Source organism: Pseudorca crassidens, chromosome 4, assembly GCF_039906515.1.
Source record: "Pseudorca crassidens isolate mPseCra1 chromosome 4, mPseCra1.hap1, whole genome shotgun sequence".
Taxonomy (NCBI): domain Eukaryota; kingdom Metazoa; phylum Chordata; class Mammalia; order Artiodactyla; family Delphinidae; genus Pseudorca; species Pseudorca crassidens.
Window position 1 is genome coordinate 97,978,421 of NC_090299.1, and position 20,414 is coordinate 97,998,834.

Sequence of the window (20,414 nt, forward strand, 5' to 3'; positions counted from 1 at the left end):
TTTAAACTCCTGTTTGGCCCAGTTTGCAATTTCTGCGGAAAATGAACAGGAATAGGGAGAACCAATGAGAGACTAGATGGAGGTGTCTGGACGGGCAAATTTAACTCTCATTTCCCACCAGGAAGAGGAATTAAACAAAGGCTCAGCGTGCCATGCCGGAACCACACTAGGGCCTGAAGCAAGGCTGCGGTGTTGCGGCCAGCTCACAAGAAAGCGAGTTGAAGAAAGGAGCTCAGGGGCACTGTCATTCACAAACCTGCAGAGTTATAAATGACAGCTATCGTCCAAAAATATATTGAAGTAAGGCTGCCAAGAGGACTTGAAAGCGGGGCAGAATTGCAGGAAACCGATTTCAGGAGGTAGACTGGAATTGCATGTAAAGCATAGGAAAAGAGGCAGAACGTCCACAATGATGCACTTGGCCAAAAAGGGCATATGCGTTTTTTCCTGAATACATTCAGGAAAAAACGCATATGCCCTTTTTGGCCAACCAAGCAAGCTTGCAAAGGAAATCTGCACTACAATGAAGTCTCACTGTCCCCTGGTCAAAAGGGCCATCTGAAAAAAGTGTAAAATCCAGAAAGGCAGGACAGGCCATGGAGAACTGGGAGCCTTGTTATGCTCATGGGCGGGATGTAAATTGCCAACAGCCACTCTGGAGACGTGTATGGTGTTTCCTGAAACATCTAAAAAACAAAGCAACAGAGCCTAGGGCACTTCCATTTATGGTCCTATAGCTTAGGGAAATTAAGATCAAAAAGATACAGCCACCCCAAAGTTTGGGAAGGCTCTGTTTAGAAGAACCTCGTTTACGGTACAAGTTCAGTATCACACAAAGTGAAAAATGGATAAAGAAGTTGTGGTAATTACGTACAATACAATATCACGCAGCAATGAAATCTATGTCATCAGGCCCATAGCAGCATAATGAGTGGATTCAGGTACGATGATTCTAAGTGAAATAAGTCACACAGAAAAAGAAACATCATAAGATATCACTACGACACGGCATGTAAACTTGGCTACACAGGAACTGAATTACAAAACAGAACAGGGTCTCAAATGTAGAAAACCAACTTATGCTTCCTTAAGGGGAAAGGTGAGTTGGGGTGTTGCATAAAACCAGACATTGAAATTAGCACAGATACCGTTCCATAAGCCAAATATGTAATAGACCAGAGCTACTCCTTGCTCAACTAAGTGGACTCAACACCCCATATTAAACGCCTAAGAATATACCTGACTAGTAAGAATCTTAAAACCTATGGATTTATATGTCTCCGAAAGAGAATCAAGCGTGTGTACAGTGGCATAAACGCAGCAGTGATAGGATTGGTGAGGTTCGGTGGACACATGCAGACCCTTTGAAGTCATATTGCATGGTACCCATTCCATGGGTCTCAACTCTCCAGGTTTAAGGGATTCTTCCTTCAGCTAAAACATGCATGTGGAACCCAGAGTATGATCCACCGTGTGATCGGGAAACGTGTTCAATTGTGTCAGTTTTCGTCCCCTGGTACTCGGGTGCAACATTCCAGACGCTTTACGAACACTCTCCCCACTTGGAGAGTCAGTGCCTTTAACCTCCTGTTTGGCCCAGTTTGCAATTTCTGCGGAAAATGAACAGGAATAGGGAGAACCAATGAGAGACTAGCTGGAGGTGTCTGGACGGACAAATTTAACTCTCATTTCCCACCAGGAAGAGGAATTAACCAAAGGCTCAGCGTGCCATTCTGGAACCACACTTGGGCCTGAAGCAATCCTGCGGTGTTGCGGCCAGCTCACAAGAAAATGAGTTGAAGAAAGGAGCTCAGGGGCACTGTAATTCACAAACATGCAGAGTTATAAATGACAGCTATCGTCCAAAAATATATTGAAGTAAGGCTGCCAAGAGGATTTGAAAGCGGGGAAGAATTGCAGGAAACCGATTTCAGGAGGTAGACTGGAATTGCATGTAAAGCATAGGAAAAGAGGCAGAACGTCCACAATGATGCACTTGGCCAAAAAGGGCGTATGCGTTTTTTCCTGAATATATTCAGGAAAAAACGCATACGCCCTTTTTGGCTAACCAAGCAAGCTTGCAAAGAAATCTGAACTACAATGAAGTCTCACTACCCCCCGGTCAAAAGGGCCATCTGAAAAAAGTGTAAAATCCAGAAAGGCAGGACAGGCCATGGAGAACTGGGAGCCTTGTTATGCTCATGGGCGGGATGTAAATTGCCAACAGCCACTCTGGAGAAGTGTATGGTGTTTCCTGAAACATCTAAAAAACAAAGCAACAGAGCCTAGGGCACTTCCACTTATGGTCCTATAGCTTAGGGAAATTAAAATCAAAAAGACACAGCCACCCCAAAGTTTGGGACAGCTCTGTTTACAAGAACCTAGTTTACGGTACAAGTTTAATATCACAGAAAGTGAAAAATGGATAAAGAAGTTGTGGTACTTACCTACAATGTAATATCACTCAGCAATGAAATCTATGTCATCAGGCCCATAGCAGCATAACGAGTGGATTCAGGTACAATGATTCTAAGTGAAATAATTCAAACAGAAAAAGAAACATCATAAATTATCACTACTACACGGAATGTAAACTTGGCTTCCCAGGAACTGAATTACAAAACAGAACAGGGTCTCAAATGTAGAAAACGAACTTATGCTTGCTTAAGGGGAAAGGTGAGTTTGGGTGCTGCATAAAACCAGCGTTTGAAATTAGCACAGATACCATTCCATAAGCCAAATATGTAATAGACCAGAGCCACACCTTGCTCAATGAAGTAGACTCTACACCCCATATTAAACGCCTAAGAATATACCTGACTAGTAAGAATCTTAAAACCTATGGATTTATATGTCTCCGAAAGAGAATCAAGCGTGTGTACAGTGGCATAAACGCAGCAGTGATAGGATTGGTGAGGATCGGTGAGCAAATGCAGACCCTTTGAAGTCATAATGCATGGTACCCATTCCATGCGTCTCAGCTCTCCAGTTTTAAGGGATTCTTCCTTCAGCTAAAACATGCATGTGGAACCCAGAGTATGATCCACCGTGTGATTGGGAAACGTGTTCAAATGTGTCTCAGTTTTCGTTCCCTGGTACTCGGGTGCAACATTTCAGACGCTTTACTAACACTCTCCCCACTTGGAGAGTCAGTGCCTTTAACCTCCTGTTTGGCCCAGTTTGCAATTTCTGCGGAAAACTGAACAGGAATAGGGAGAACCAATGAGAGACTAGCTGGAGGTGTCTGGACGGGCAAATTTAACTCTCATTTCCCACCAGGAAGAGGAATTAACCAAAGGCTCAACATGCCATGCCGGAACTACACTAGGGCCTGAAGCGATGCTGCGGTGTTGCGGCCAGCTCACAAGAAAGCGAGTTGAAGAAAGGAGCTCAGGGACACTGTAATTCACAAACCTGCAGAGTTATAAATGACAGCTATCATCCAAAATTATACTGAAGTAAGGCTGCGAAGAGGACTTGAATGCGGGGCACAATTGCTGGAAAACGATTTCAGAAGGTACACGGGAGTCGCTCTTAAAGCATAGGAAAAGAGACAGAACTTGGAAAATAATGCACTTGGCAAAAAAGGGCATATGTGTTTTATCCAGAGCTCTCATAACTGAGGGGAGGAGAATCCCAGCAGGCTCCAACTGCCACCTGAGGGCTCACGTTGCCAAGGCAACGTGAGCAAGCCAGGCAGGAGTTACCTCACAGCAGAGGTCCCACCTCACAGAAGGTTGAGAAACCCAGCCAATATCAGACTCTCACCAGAGGGCCCGCATCACTAAGAGGATGGGAACCAGGCAGGAGTGTCTTCACACCAGTTGGGCCACATCAGCGAAAGGTGAGCTACTCAGCACATGTGTCCTCAAACCAGAGGACCCACATCACCAAGGGCCTCGGAGTGAGGCAGGCAGGAGTAGCCTCACAACACTGGGCCCATAGAATAAAAAAGTGAGGAATCCAGCAGTTGGAACCTCCCAGCAGGCGGCCCAGAGCACCGAGGCTATGGGATCCAAGCCACAGTGAACTCACAGAAGAGGGCCCATGTCATGAAACTGAGCAACCCAGCCATTGGGGCCTCAGAGCAGGAGGCCCACATCCCCATGGGGATATAAATCTGGTAGGAGTGTCCTCGCACCACTGAGAACGTATCAGAAAATTTTGGGAGACCAGCAGTTAGGGCCTGACACCAGAGGACTCTCATCACCAAGGGAAGGAGGCTCCCAGCAGGCTCCAACTGCCACCAGAGGGCTGACGTCGCCAAGGTGATGTGTGCCAACCAGGCACGAATGACCTCACAGCAGAGGGCCCACCTCAGAGAAGTGTGACGAACCCAGTTAGGGTCAGACTCGCACCAGAGGGCCCACATCACCAAATGGATTGGAACCAGACAGGAGTGTCCTCACATGAGTAGGGCCACATCATCTAAAGGTGAGGAACCCAGAACATGTGACTTCAAACCATAGGACACCCATCACCAAGGGGCTGGGAGTGAGGCAGGCAGGAGGAGCCTCACAACAGAGGGCCCAAAAATAAGAAAGGTGAGGAATCCAGCAGTTGGAACCTCCCAGCAGGTGGCCCAGAGCACAGAGGCTAGGGGATCCAAGCCAGAGTGAACTAACACCAGACAGCCCACATCATGAAACTGTGAGCAACCCAGACATTGGGACCTCAGAGCAGAAGGCCCACATCCCCATGGTGATGGGAACATGACAGGAGTGTCCTGGCATCACTGGGCTCACATCAGAAAACGTGGGGTGCTCAGAAGTTAGGGCCTGACGCTAGAGGGCACTCATCACCGAGGGGAGGAGGCTCCCAGCAGGCTCCAGCTGCCACCAGAGGGCCAACGTCACCAAGGCGATGTGTGCCAGCCCGGCAGGAGTGACCTCACAGCAGAGGGCCCACCTCACAGAAGGGTGAGGAACACAGCCAGGATCAGACTCTCACCAGAGGGTCCACATCACCAAGGGGATGGGAACCAGGCAGGCGTGTCCCCACACCAGTGGGACAACATCATCGAAAGGTGAGGATCCCAGCACATGTAGCCTCAAACCAGAGGAACCACATCACCAAGGGTTTCGGAATGAGGCTGGCAGGACCGGCCTCACAACACAGGGTCCATAGAATATAAAAGTTGAGGAATCCAGCAGTTGGAACCTCCCAGCAAGCGGCCCAGAGCACCGAGTCTATGGGATCTAGGCCGCAGTGAACTCACAGCAGAGGGCCCACATCATGAACCTGTGAGCAGCCCAGCCGTTGGGACCTCAGAACAGAAGGCCCACATCCCCATTGGGATGGGAACCTGGCAGGAGTGGCTTCGCACCACTTAGCACATATCAGAAAATGTTAGGAGCCCAGCAGTTAGGGCCTGACGCCAGGGGGCCCTCATAACTGAGGGGAGGAGACTCCCAGCAGGTTCCAACTGCCAACAGAGGGCTCACGTCTACAAGGTGGCATGCGCCAGCCAGGCAGTAGCGACCTCACAGCAGAGGGCCTATCTCACAGAAGGGTGAGGAACCGAGGTAGGATGAGACTCTTGCCAGAAGGCCCACAACACCAAGGGGATGGGAACCAGTCAGGACTGACCTCCCACCAGTGGGGCCACATCATCGAAAGGTGAGGAACTCAGCACATGCGGCCTCATATCAGAGGACATACATCACAAAGGGGATGGGAGTGAGGCAGGTAGGAGTAGCCTAAAAACAGAGGGCCCAAAGAATAAAAAAGGTGAGGAATCCAGCATTTGGAACCTCCCAGCAGGCGGCCGAGAGCACAGAAGCTATGGGATGCAGGCAGGAGTGAACTAACACCAGAGAGCCCACATCATGAAACTGTGAGCCACCCAGGCGTTGGGACCTCAGAGCAGAAAGCCCACATCCCCATGGGGATGGGAACCTGACAGGAGTGTCCTGGCATCACTGGGCTCACATCAGAAAACGTGGGGAGCCCAGCAGTTAGGGCCTGATGCTAGAGAGCCGTCATCACCCAGGGCAGGAGGTTCCCAGCAGGTTCCATGTGCCAACAGAGGGCCCACATCGCCAAGGTGATGTGTGCAAATCAGGCAGGATTGACCTCACAGCAGAGGGCCTACCTCACAGAAGAGTGAGGAACCCAGCCAGGATAAGACTGTCACCAGAAGGCCCACATCACCAAGGGGATGGGAACCAGGCAGGAGTGTCCTCACACCAGTGGGGCCACATCATTGAAAGTTGCGGAACCCAGCACATGTGGCCTCAAACCAGAGGACCCACATCACGAAGGGGTTGCGAGTGAGGCAGGCAGGAGGAGCATCGCAACACAGGACCCATAGAATACAAAAGTTGAGGAATCGAGCAGTTGGAACCTTCCAGCAGGCGGCCCAGAGCACAGAGGCTATGGCATCCAGGCCAGAGTGAACTAACAGCAGAGAGCCCACATCATGAAACTGTGAACAACCCAGCCGTTGGGACCTCAGAGCAGAAGGCCCACATCCCAATGGGGATGTGAACCTGGATGGAGTGTCTTCGAACCACTGGGCGCACATCACAAAATGTGGGGAGCCCAGCAGTTAGGGCCTGATGCCAGAGGGCCCTCATCACCGAGGGGAGGAGGCTCCCAGCAGGCTCCAAGTGCCACCAGAGGGCTCATGTCCACAAGGCGAGGTGAGCAAGCCAGGCAGGAGTGACCTCACAGCAGACGGCCCACCTCACAGATGGGTGAGGAACCCAGCCAGGATCAGACTCTCAACAGAGGGCCCACATCACCAAGGGGATGTGAACCAGGCAGGAGTCTCCTAAGACCATTGGTCCCACATCATCGAAAGGTGAGGAACCCAGCACATGTGGCCTCAAACCAGAGGACACACATCACGAAGGGGCTGGGAGTGAGGCAGGCAGGAGGATCCTCACAACAGAGGGCCTAAAAAATTAAAAAAGTGAGGAATCCAGCCGTTGGAACCTCCCAGCAGGCGGCCAAGAGCACAGAGGCTATGGGATCCAGGCCACAGTGAACTACCACCAGAGAGCCCACATCATGAAACTGTGATCAACCCAGCCGTTGGAACCTCAGAGCAGAAGGCCCACATCCCCATGGAGATGGGAACCTAAGAGGAGTGCCCGAGCATCACTGGGCTCACTAAGAAAAGTTGGGGAGCCCAGCAGTTAGGGCCTGACGTCAGAGGGCCCTCATCACAGAGGTGAGGAGGCTCCCAGCTGGGTCCAAGTGCCACCAGAGGGCTCATGTCAACAAGGCGAGATGAGCAAGCCAGGCAAGAGTTACCTGATAGTAGAGGGCCCACCTCACAGATGGGTGAGGAACCCAGCCAGGATCAGACTCTCACCAGAGGGCCCACATCACAAAGGGGATGGGAACCAGTCAGGATTATCCTCACACCAGTGGGGCCTCATCATCTTAAGGTGAGGAAGCCAGCACACGTGTCCTCAAACCAGAGGACCCACATCACCAAGGGCCTTGGAGTGAGGCAGGCAGGAGTAGCCTCACAACACAGGGCACATAATATAAAAAACGTGAGGATTCCAGCATTTAGACCTTCCAGCAGGCGGCTCAGAACACCGAGGCTATGGGATCCAGGCCGCAGTGAACTCACAGCAGAGGGCCCACATCATAAAACTGTGAGCAACCCAGGCGTTGGGACCTCAGCGCAGAAGGCCCACATCCTCATGGGAATGGGAACCTGGCTGGAGTGTCCTCGCACCACTGGGCGCACATCAGAAAATGTGGGGAGCCCACCATTTAGGGCCTGACACCAGAGGGCCGTCATCACCGAGAGGAAGCGGCACCCTGCATGCTCCAACTGCCACCAGAGGGCTCACGTCTCCAAGGTGACGTGTGCCAGCCAGGCAGGAGTGACCTCACAGAAGAGGGCCTACCTCACAGAACGTTGAGGAACCCAGCCAGGATTAGACTCTCGCCAGAGGGCCCACCTCACCAAGGGGATGGGAACCAGGCAGGAGTGTCCTCACACGAGTGGGGCCACATCATCGAAAGGTGAGGAACGCAGCACATGTGGCCTCAAGCCATAAGACAGTCATCACCAAGGGGCTGGCAGTGAGGCAGGCAGGAGGAGCCTCACAACAGAGGGCACATAGAATAAAATGTTGAGGAATCCAGCAGTTGGAACCTCCCAGGAGGCGGCTCAGAGCACCGATGATAAGGGATCCTTGCCGGAGTGAACTCACAGCAGAGGGCCCACATCATGGTACTGTGAGCAAGCCAGCCGTTTTGACCTCAGAGCAGAAGGCCCATATCCCCATGGGGATGGGAACCTGGCAAGAGTGTCCTCACTCACTTGGCGCACATCAGAAAATGTGGGGAGCCCAGCAGTTATGGCCTAAGGCAAGAGGGCCCTCATCACCGAGGGGAGGAGGATCCCAGCACACTCCAACTGCCACCAGAGGGCCCACGTCGCCAAGGTGACGTGTGCCAGACAGGCATGATTGACCTCACAGCAGAGGGCCCACCTCACAGAAGGGTGAGGAACCCAGCCAGGATCAGACTCTCACCTGAGGGCCCACATCAGCAAGGGGATGGGAACCAGTCCGGACTATCTTCCCTCCAGTGGGGCCACATCATCGAAAGGTGCGGAACCCAGCACATGTGGCCTCAAATCAGAGGACACATATCACAAAGGGAATGGGAGTGAGGCAGGCAGGTGTAGCCTAAAAACAGAGGGCCCAAAGAATAAGAAAGGTGAGGAATCCAGCAGTTAGAACCTCCCAGCAGGCGGCCGAGAGCACAGAAGCTATGGGATGCAGGCAGGAGTGAACTAACAGCAGAGAGCCCACATCATGAAACTGTGAGTAACCCAGGCATTGGGACCTCAGAGCAGAAGGCCCACATCCCAATGGGGATGTGAACCTGGCTGGAGTGTCCTCGTACCACTGGGCGCACATCACAAAATGTGGGGAGCCCAGCCGTTAGGGCCTGACGCCAGAGGGCCCTCATCACCGAGGGGAGGAGGCTCCCAGCAGGCTCCAAGTGCCACCAGAGGGCTCATGTCCACAAGGCGAGGTGAGCAAGCCAGGCAGGAGTGACCTCACAGCAGACGGCCCACCTCACAGATGGGTGAGGAACCCAGCCAGGATCAGACTCTCAACAGAGGGCCCACATCACCAAGGGGATGTGAACCAGGCAGGAGTCTCCTAAGACCATTGGTCCCACATCATCGAAAGGTGAGGAACCCAGCACATGTGGCCTCAAACCAGAGGACACACATCACGAAGGGGCTGGGAGTGAGGCAGGCAGGAGGATACTCACAACAGAGGGCCCAAAAAATTAAAAAAGTGAGGAATCCAGCCGTTGGAACCTCCCAGCAGGCGGCCAAGAGCACAGAGGCTATGGGATCCAGGCCTCTGTGAACTAACACCAGAGAGCCCACATCATGAAAATGTGAACAACCCAGCCGTTGGGACCTCAGAGCAGAAGGCCCACATCCCCATGGAGATGGGGTCCTAAGAGGAGTGCCCAAGCATCATTGGGCTCACTAAGAAAAGTTGGTGAGCCCAGCAGTTAGGGCCTGACGCAAGAGGGCCCTCATCACCGGGGGCAGGAGATCCCCAGCACGCTCCAACTGCCACCACACAGCTGACTTCACCAAGGCAATGTGTGCCAGCCATGCAGGAGTGACCTATCAGCAGAGGGTCTCCCTCACAGAAGGGTGAGGAACACAGCCAGGAACAGACTCTCACCAGGGGGTCCACATAACCACGTGGATGAGAACCAGGCAGGAGTGTCCTCACACTAGTGGGGCCACATCATCAAAAGGTGAGGAACCCAGCAAAGGTGGCCACAAACCAGAGGACCCACATTACCAAGGGGTTGAGAGTGAGGTAGGTGTCTGGACGGGCATATTTAACACTCATTTCCCACCAGGAAGAGGAATTAACCAAAGGCTCAGCGTGCCCTGCCAGAAGCAGATTAGGGCCTGAAGCAGTCTTGCGGGTTTGCGGCCAGTTCACAAGAAAGCGAGTTGAAGAAAGGAGCTCAGGGGCACTGTCATTCACAAACCTGCAGAGTTATAAATGACAGATAACGTCCAAAAATATATTGAAGTAAGGCTGCCAAGAGGACTTGAAAGCGGGGCAGAATTTCAGGAAACTGATTTCAGGAGGTAGACTGAATTTGCATTTAAAGCATAGGAAAAGAGGCAGAACATCGACAATGATGCACGTGACAAAAAAGGGCATATGAGTTTGTTCCTGAATATATTCAGGAAAAAACACATACGCCCTTTTTGGCAAACCAAGCAAGCTTGCAATGGAAATCCGAACTTCTATGAAGTGTCACTTCCCCCCGGTCTAAAGGGCCATCTGAAAAAAGTGTAAAATCCAGAAAGGCAGGACAGGCCATGGAGAACTGGGAGCCTTGTTATGCTGATGGGCGGGATGTAAATTGCCAACAGCCACTCTGGAGAAGTGTATAGTGTTTCCTGATACATCTGATAAACAAAGCAACAGAGTCTAGGGCATTTCCACTTATGGTCCTATAGCTTAGGGAAATTAAAATCAAAAAGACACAGCCACCCCAAAATTTGGGATGGCTCTGTTTACAGGAACCTCTTCTAAGGTACAAGTTAAATATCCCAGAGAACAAATAATTGATAAAGAAGTTGCGGTACTTATGTACAACAGAATACCACTCAGCAATGAAATCTGTGTCACCAGGCCTGTACCAGCATAATGAGTGGATTGAGGCACGATGATTCTAAGTGAAATAAGTCACACAGAAAAAGAAACATCATAAGGTATCACTAATGCACGGAATGTAAACTTGGCTACACAGGAACTGAATTACAAAACAGAACAGGGTCTCAAGTTTAGAAAACCAACTTATGCTTGCTTAAGGGGAAAGGTGAGTTGGGGTGCTGCATAAAACCAGAGTTTGAAATTAGCACAGATACCGTTCCATAAGCCAAATATGTAATAGACAAGACCTACCCCTTGCTCAACGAAATGGACTCAACAATGAGGTATCACCTCACACCTGTTAGAATCGGCATCATCTGAAAATCTACAAACAACAAATGCTGGAAAGGGTGTGGAGAAAAGGAAGCCTCTTCTACTATTGTTGGGAATATAAATTGATACAGTCACTATGGAGAACAATATGGAGTTTCTTAAGAAACTATTAATAGAATTACCATATGATACAGCAATCCCAGTACTGGACGTATACCCAGACAAAACCATAAATCAAAAAGAGACATTCACCGCAATGTTCATTGCATCACTATTTACAATATCGAGGTAATGGAAGCAACCTAAATGCCCACAGACAGACGAATGCATAAAGATGTGGTACATATATAAAATGGAATATTACTAAGCCATGAAAGGAATGAAATTGGGTCATTTGTAGAGACGTCGATGGATCTAGAGTCTGTCATACAGAGTGAAGTAAGTCAGAAAGAGAAAAACAAATCTTGTATATTCGTGCATATATGTGGAACCTAGAAAAACTGTACAGATTAACCGTTTTGCAAGGCATAAATAGAGCAACAGATGTAGACAACAATCGTATGGACAACAAGGGGGGAAAGCTCTTGGGGGGGTGGTGGTGGGAGGAGTTGAGAGATTGGGATTGGCATGTAAACATTTATATGTATAAAATAGATAACAAATAAGAACTTGCTGTATAAAAATATAAAATAAAATTCAAAATTAAAAAGAAATAAAATTTAAAAAACAAAACAGAAAAAACAATTATTCCCTTCACATACATGTATTTATATGAATAAATTATTTCCATGCTTATATCTGTAAATACAAAAAAGAGGAATAAATTCTACCTTGAACCAAAAACGAAAAAGAGAAAAAAAAAAAAACAGAACCCACCAGTTACTCAGAGGAAAACCGTATCAGGGCCCTTGTTCCAGTTGTAAACAATTCTGAAGTTGGTCAGTGGTGGGGAATCGTCTCCCATTCAGCCAGCAGCCCCCACACAACAAGCGTCCTCATTGCAAAGCTGGGGCACCGTGCCGAGGCATCTGTGAGTGAACGTGAGCTGAGCCCCAGGCCAGTTGCTGCTGAACTGTTCCCACCCTTCCCAGGTAAAACACCTGAATATATACAAGGACTTGAAAGCCTAGAGGAAGGGCCATGGAGCCACATGAGTGACAGCATGCCAGCTGACTTGGTGCCTGCAGGCCAGCCAGGATGGCCCTGGTCCTGGGTGCTCTTCTGGAAGATTTCCATTTCCCTGCCTGAGATACCCGTCCTGTCCCTGCTCCCACTGCTTTTTTCCTTCCTCACCTCTGCCCAGGGAGAAATTCCAGCAGCAGGTATGGGTGACACATCCTCTTCTTTAGCAGGTAGCAGCCTGGCAACTGCTGCAGAAAGTCCAGCAGAGCCCCACTCACACTGGGCCACCCACAAAGCCGTGGCCTCTCACTCCCTCCCACCAGCCCAGCCCCGAGACTGCTGACAGGGCAGAGAAAATGGCGTCAGGCACAGCTGCAGGGGCTCTTGCTGCCTGGAGTGGTATTTATATTGATCTCAACCCAGGCACACCTGGGGAGGGCTGGCCGGCACGGTAAGGCTGCCCAGGTCAGCCAATCATCACCCCTCAGGGGCTCACAGTTGCAGAAAATGGAACTTGCTGAACCGGCCAGGTCCAAGGAACAGGTGTGGGCTCCTGAGAGTCAGGATAGACAAGGGGCTGCAGCTTTGGCTTGTTTTCTAATCATTTTATCTGGCCCATGAGTGGGAGACAACTTCAAGAAAAGCCTCTCCTAATGAGAGGAACCCAGGAGTCAGGGAGAGGAGGGGTGGGTGGTGGTTGGAGACAGAGGCCTGGTGCCCCGGGTGCAGTGGAAGTCTCTGGAAGACCAGGTGGAGGGAGGCCACACAGAGTGATGCCCAGGGTCACAGACCTGTCGGAGCTGCTGGTTGTTAGTTTAAGTCCTGCTCTGAGGTGCTCTGTGTCAGCTCTGAGCGACAGGTGAGATGGGGGTGCTCTTCAGTGAGAGCTATGTGCACGGTTCCTGTGTGCCCAGCCCTGCCACGGTACCTGCAAGGGTAGCTCTGTATCCTGGGAGAGGCCTGACCACGAGAGCCCCGTGGGCTGGGTTGGGGGTGGGGTACCTGCCCAGGAGAGCTCCATATCCTGGGATTGGCCTGACCACGAGAGCCCCATGGGCTGCTGGGGACCTGGTAAAGGATGTCAGGACAGTCAGTGAAGCCACCGAGGATATACCTCCAGTTGCTCCTAATTCCTACACCCTGCTGGTCATTCTACCAACCACCAGGACATGGTATTCTGTATTAGTCTCAATGATGCCTTCTTTTGTATTCCATTAGTCCCAGAGTCACAAGAAATTTTGGCTTGTGAGTGGCAGGACTCAACATACAACTAAAACAATACTTCCGGGCCGTCTTGCCCCAAGGGTTCAAAAATTCCCACACCATCTTTGGGGAAAGCTTAGCTAAAGACCGAAAAGTTCTACCTCTGGAAAAGGAAACCCTCCTTCAATATGCAGATGACATTCTGATCGCCAGCCCTACTAAGGAGGCCTCTGAACTACCAAGCCAATAAAGGATAGAAGTTGTCCAAGAAAAAGCTCAAATATCACAGACTGCGGTGACCTGCCTGGGCTTCATTCTCACAGAAGGTCGGAGAAGTCCATCCCAGGAAAGGGAAGAAACCATTTGCAGCCTTACCCCTTTCTAAAACTAGAAGACAGCTTAGGGGTTCCTGGGGAGGCCAGGGTTTGCTGCTTCTGGATCCCTAACTACAGTCTACTAGCTGGGCCTCTATATGAAACACTGAAAGGAAAAGATGATGATCCTTTTGAACAGAATCCAGAAGTGGCCTTTCAAGAATGGAAAGAGCAGTCAATTCAGACCCTTGCCCTGGAACTCCCTAATTGAGCTAAACCCTTTGACCTTTCCATTCCCGGTGAAAGGTGAATCGCCATTGGAGAATTAGTGCAAAAACTGGGACCACTTGAAATGGAACAACGCAAGAATGCCATCCAGGTAGGATAAACTACAGTCACCAAGGGGCTTGGCCCACTGCCACATCTGGCCAAGATACTGGCGGTATCTAAAAACGTGGAAATCAGCAACCCAAAAGGCCACCTCCCTCCTAAGGGAAAAGGACCCCACGTGGTGATCCTAATCACCAACCATGCCCTGAAGTTGCAGGGTTCGCTCCGTGGGCACACCGACCTCGAGTGAGGAGGCCCTCCAACTCCAACATCCAGAGAGATAACCGGGGGCAACAGGGCACCATGACGACTTGTGTGAACATCACTTGACCTGGAGTTTCTCTCATAAAACAACAATAGTGTGTCCCGAAGGAGTAGACTACTGCTTGCAGGACTTACTGCACCCAGAGGGGAGCTAATAATCTTGGCGGGGGAAACGTATATCACACTGTCACCATAGAAAAGCCTACAGACACCGTGATGATGGTGGCCAATAAGACCGGCTGGACTCCTGTTTACTTCAAAAGGCTGTTGACTCAGTGGCCATCATGGTCCTTGATCACCACTGACCCTGGACTGTCTGGGAGTTGAGCGGGCAGGGCTCTGACACCTGGTGCTGTTTTTACGTTAATTCAGGGGCCTAATTGAAGAAAGAGCAGACTACTGGTCAGAGCATCTAGGCTGGCAGAAACGGTCAGCCTAAGGTGGCCGAACAAATGTGGGGCGGGGTGAAACCGGCCCCCACAGCGTCTCTGCACATCTCTTTCCTGGACCCTTAAAGGTCATTAGAATCTATAACACTTCCAATGCTGGTGCTCAGGCGGACGAGCAGGGAGGCAGGGGTCCTGGGGCCAATCAACGTCACCTGGAGGCTGCTGGGGAGAAGTTCTGACCCTCGTCCCCTGGTATGAGGGCTCCCAACTCAGCACTCAGCAGTTACAGAAGAAGGGTCTGCACCCTCAGCACTCCAAGAATGAGGAACGGGACAAAAGGCAGAGGAGGGGTTTGTTCCCAGCAAAGCCCATTAAAAATCCCTGGGAGATAAAAATAGAATCTGGGCAATAAAGTCAAGTCTGACCTTTTTTATCTTTTGTGCTTTGTCTAATTTCACGTGCTCCTAGGGTCCCGCATGCAGAGGTTCCACACCCGGCACTTCAGACCAGATTTCCTAGTGCAGAATGGCTGGGTCGACACCTCAGCTCCTGGGGCCCAGTGCAGACTCCGAGATATAGAGCCTGAGCTGCAGCCAACCCGGCCCTCGAGTGCTCCACCCCCTCCCTCCCACTGACTCTGACAGGATCTCTACACAGCAGCCCAGCCCACAGCCCACGGGGTAGTGCATGCTCTCACCTCTCCATTCTCTGATCAAAATATAAAGTTTCCTTTGCTTGTGAACCAAACTCAGTCTCGATCTGTTGGCCCCAATGACACTGGGCAGGGGGACACTTGTTGGGGTCCACTCTGGGGATCAGTAACAGAAATTGAGACTATTGTAACTTCAATGAACAGATGTGTGAGCCAAACTGTAGTTAACATAGAACAGTTTATAAGGCTCGGGTAAAATAAGATGTTTCTAACACTTCCATTTGATATTTCCATCACTTTATTATAAGCAAGTTCAGTGAAAAGGTTTGTCTTATTTGTCAGGTCAATATTAGAGAAATGAAGTGATTTCTTTCCAAGGATGTACACCTAATAATCTTGGTTAAAGCTTCAATCTTGTTTTAAATGCTTTTCCATTGAAAATGATACCTCTCTTTCAGCTCCCCCATTTCTGAGAAGTATAAAATCTTATAATTTATTATTACCAAAGGGGAAAGGTGGGAGGAGGGATAAATTAACAGTTTGGAATTAACACATACACACTGCTATGTATAAAATAGATCATCAACAAGGAACTACTGTATAGCAGAGGGAACTACACTCAATATTTTGCAATAACCTATAAGGGGAAATAATCGGAAAAAGAATAGATATTTTTATTGACATCATCTATCAATGACAGTTAAAGTGTAACCTAAGGGAAGCCGGTGGTGAGTGCTTCTGACCCTGAAGACTTCAAACATCTAAAGTTTGGACTCTGCCTACTTCCCAAGGCCCTTAATGAACATATGTGTAGCCGTAGCTTAAAAAATTCCCCAGTTTGGGTTTCGGGGAGACACTGATTTTGAAAAAGCCCTGGTGTTCTCCTTACATGAATGGGACTCTTCCTACTGCTAAAACATGTCTGTCACACCCAGAGGATGGTATACCGTCTGATCGGGAAGAGTTTGGAAAAGGCATCTCATCTCCTCATCTCCTGGTGCTCGGGTTCACCCCTCCAGCGTCTTTACTAACAGTCTCCCCACTTGGAGATGTCAGCACTGTCAACATCCTGTTGCGTACAGTTTGGAATTTGTCCAGAGGATGAAGCGGAAGGATGAGGAACAATGAGAGACAAGTCCTAGGTGTTCAGACAGGCACATGTCACTCTAATTTCCAATCAGGAAGACGAATTGACCAAAGGCTAGGGTTGCCCATGGAAACAGTATAGGGCTTGAGGAAATCCCACTGCTTTGTGGCCAGTTCCCATAAACAGAAGTTGAACAATGGAACTCAGGGGCAGTAAAATTCATGAAACTGCAGAGTTGAAAATATCTATCACTGAAAAATGTCTTGAGGAAAGTCAGAGAAAAGGATTGGTAAGCAAGGGAGAATGGCAGGAAAGGGATTTGAGGAGGTAGAAAGGACTCGCCATTAAGCACAAGAAAAGGGGCTGAACATTGCCAACATTGCAGTTGGCCAAAAAGGCTGTATGCGTTTTTTTCTGTATATATTCAAGAAAAGGGCATACACTTTTTTAGCCAACCAAACAGGTGGGCACTGGAAATCAATACTACAAAAGATATCACTTCGCATCAGTCAGAAGAGCCATCCTCATAAAGTGTAAACACCAGAAATGCAGGACAGGGCAAGGAGAAGAGGGAGCCCTGTGAGGCTTATAGTGGAAATGTATATTGCCAACGGCCATTCTGGAGAAGTGTATTGTGTTTACTAAAGCATCTAAAAAATGAGCTACAGAGCATAGGGCACTTGCACTCATGGGCGTATGTCTTGGGAAAAACAAAAATCGAGAGGACACAGGCACCCCAATGTTTACTGCCTCTCTGTTTAAAAGATCCTCGACTAGGATATAACTTAAATGTCTCTGGAGGGAAAAAATGGATAGAGATGTGGTACTTATGTAGAGTGGAATATTACTCAGCCTGGAAATCAATGAAATATGGCCAGTTGTAACAACTCCGGAGGAGTTACGTATGATCATTCTAAGTGACATAATTCAAAAAGAAAAAGACACATATCATAAGATATCACTTAAAGGTGGAATCCAAAATGGCTACACATGAAATAAATTACAAAAGAAAAACATAGTCAAGTATGTAGAAAACACGCGTAAGGCTGCTAAACGGGAAAGGTGGGGAGGGGTGAGGCATCATCCAGGAGGTTGAAATTAGCAAAGATACCATTCCAAATACCAAACTGATAATCAACAAGGCCTACACGGTAGCTAAAAGAACTGCACTCAGCACACTCAAGTCACCGGAAAAGAATATATATGACTGGTAAGAATCTGAAAAAGAATTTATTGATGTCTCTCTGTATGTGAATCAAGTGGATGTACAGCAGCAAGAAACAGAGCTTTGAAAATCAGCTGTAACCAATATAGTAATAAATTGAAAAAAATAAACGACAGAGAGAAAGAGAAAACCTCTTACAACTTTTCCTCAGGGACGGTGATGCAACATGGATTGAACACATCTAGACCCACAGCAGGATGACACATAAGGCTGGAAACTGTTCGTGCTAAGAGAAATGTGAGGTTGGGTGAGGAAATGCACACCCTTTAAAGTAATACTACCTGGTACCCATTCAATGGGTCCCAAATCTGCAGGTTCAAGGGATCTTCCTACAGCTAAAACATGCATGGAAAACCCAGAGGACTGTACACCATGTGATGGGGAGATGTGTCTAAAATGCACCTCATTTATCCTCTCCTGGTGCTCCTGTTCATCATTCCAGCCACGTTACTTAGAATCTCCCCACTTAGAGAATCAGCACATTTAAACTTCTGTTTCACACATTTTGCAAATTGTGAGGAGGATGAACGGGAAGAGGGGGAACCAATGAGAGAATAGTTGTAGGGGTTTGGACGGGCACATGTCACTCTAATTTCCCATTAAGAATAAGAAGTAAAAAAAGGCTCAGCCCGCCTCGCTGGAGCCAAAATAGGGCCTGAAGCAATCCTGCGGCTTTGAGGCCAGCTCACAAAAGAGCAACTTAAAAAATGGAGCTCAGGGTCACTGCAATTCACAAACCTGCAGAGTTATAAATGAAAACTAACGTCCAAAAATATGTTGAGGTAAGGCAAAGAAGAGGATCTGAATGCAAGACAGAATTGCAAGAAACAGATTTCAAGAGATAGATTGGACTCGTCTTTAAAGCACATGAAAAGCGGCAGAATTTCGACAATGATGCAGTTGGCCCAAAAAGGAGTATGCGTTTTTTCCTGAATATATCCAGGAAAAAACGCATACGCACTTTATGGGCAAGCAAGCAAGCAAGCAATGCAAATGTGCACAACAAAGAAGTCTCATTTCCCACCGGTCAAAAGGGCCATCCGAAAAAATTGTAAAAACCAGAAATGCAGGACAGGCCATGGAGAACAGGGAGCCTTTATACGCTGATGGACAGTGTGTGAACTGCCGAGAGCCACTCTGGAGAAGTGTATGGTGGTTCCTAAATCATCTAAAAAACAGAGCTACAGAGCATAGGGCACTTCCAATCATGGAAGTATATCTAGGGAAGTCTAAAAATCAACAAGACACAAGCACACCACAGTTTAGGGCTACTCTGTTTACAAGAACCTCAACTTCAGTACACCTTAAATATCCCAGGAAAGAGAACAATGGATAAAGAAAATGTGGTACTTATGTACAATGGAATATCTCTTCACCATGAAATCAATGTAATAAGGCTAGTAGAAGGATAAAGAGTGGATTTAGGTCCGATAATACTACTTGAAATAAGTCAAACAGAAAAAGAAACATATCATAAGATATCACTTATAGAGGGAGGATAAATATGGCTGCACAAAAAATGAATTACAAAACAGAACAGTGTCTCACATTTAGAAAACACACTTATGTCAGCTTAAGGGGAAAGGAGAGGTGGGGTGATGCATAAAACCAGAGTTTGAAATTAGCACAGATACCGTTCAATAAACCAAATAGGTATTAGACAAGATCTACACCTTGCTCAATGAACTGGCCTCAACACACCCTATACACCGCAGAGAAATATATCTGAGTAATAAGAATCTTAAAACCCATGTATTGATATATCTCCATAAGGGAATCAAGTGTGTGCAGAGTGGCCAAACACAGCAGTGAAAATGAGCTAAACCCCATTATAGAAATAAATTTTAAAACCAAAACGCAGAAACAATGAAAGAGAGAAAAATTCTTACAAAATTCGCTCAGGGGCTGTGATGCAACCTGGAATGACCACATATAAACCCACAGCTGGATAAGACATAAGGCTGGACACTTGGGGCTGAGAGGATTGGTGAGCTTTGGTGAGCAACTGCCGAAAGTTTAATGCAATACTTCATGCTACTCATTCCAAGGGTCCCAACATTCCAGGTTGAAGGGAATCTTCCTACAGCTAAACCATGCATGGGAAATCCAGCGGATGGTATACCATATGATCGGGAAAGGTTTCTAAAACGCACCTCATTTTCCTCTCCTGGGGCTCCGGATCAACATTCCAGCCACTTTACTAACAACATCCCCACACGGAGAGTCAATGCCTTTAAGTTCCGGTATCGCACAGTCTGCAGTTAGTGCGGAGGATGAATGGGAATAGGGGGAACCAGTGAGAAAATAGCTGTAGCGGTTTCAATGGGCACATGTCACTCTAATTTCACATCAGGAAGAAGAATTAACCAAAGGCAGAGCAAGGCGCCCCAGAAGAAGAATAGGGCATGAAAAAATCCTGTGGATATGAGGCAAGATCACAAAAATAAGAGCCGAAAAATGGAGCTAAGGGCCACTGCAATTCAAAAACCTGCAGAGTTATAAAGGCCAACTATTTTCCAAAAGTATATTGAGGTAAGGCTATGAAGAGGCACTGACAGCAAGGCAGAATTGCAGGAAACCGATTTCAAGAGGTAGACTAGAATTGCATTGACAACATATGAAAAGACTCAGAACGTCGACAATGATGCACTTGGCCAAAAAGGGCGCATGCGTTTTTTCCTTAATATATTCAGGAAGAAACACATATACCCTTTCTGGCCAACCAAACAACCTTGCAAAGGAAATCTGCACTACAATGAAGTCTCACTTCCCCCCGGTCAAAAGGGCCATCTGAAAAAAGTATAAAATCCAGAAAGGAAGAACAGGCCATGGAGAACTGGGAGCCTTGTTATGCTGGTGGGCGGGATGTA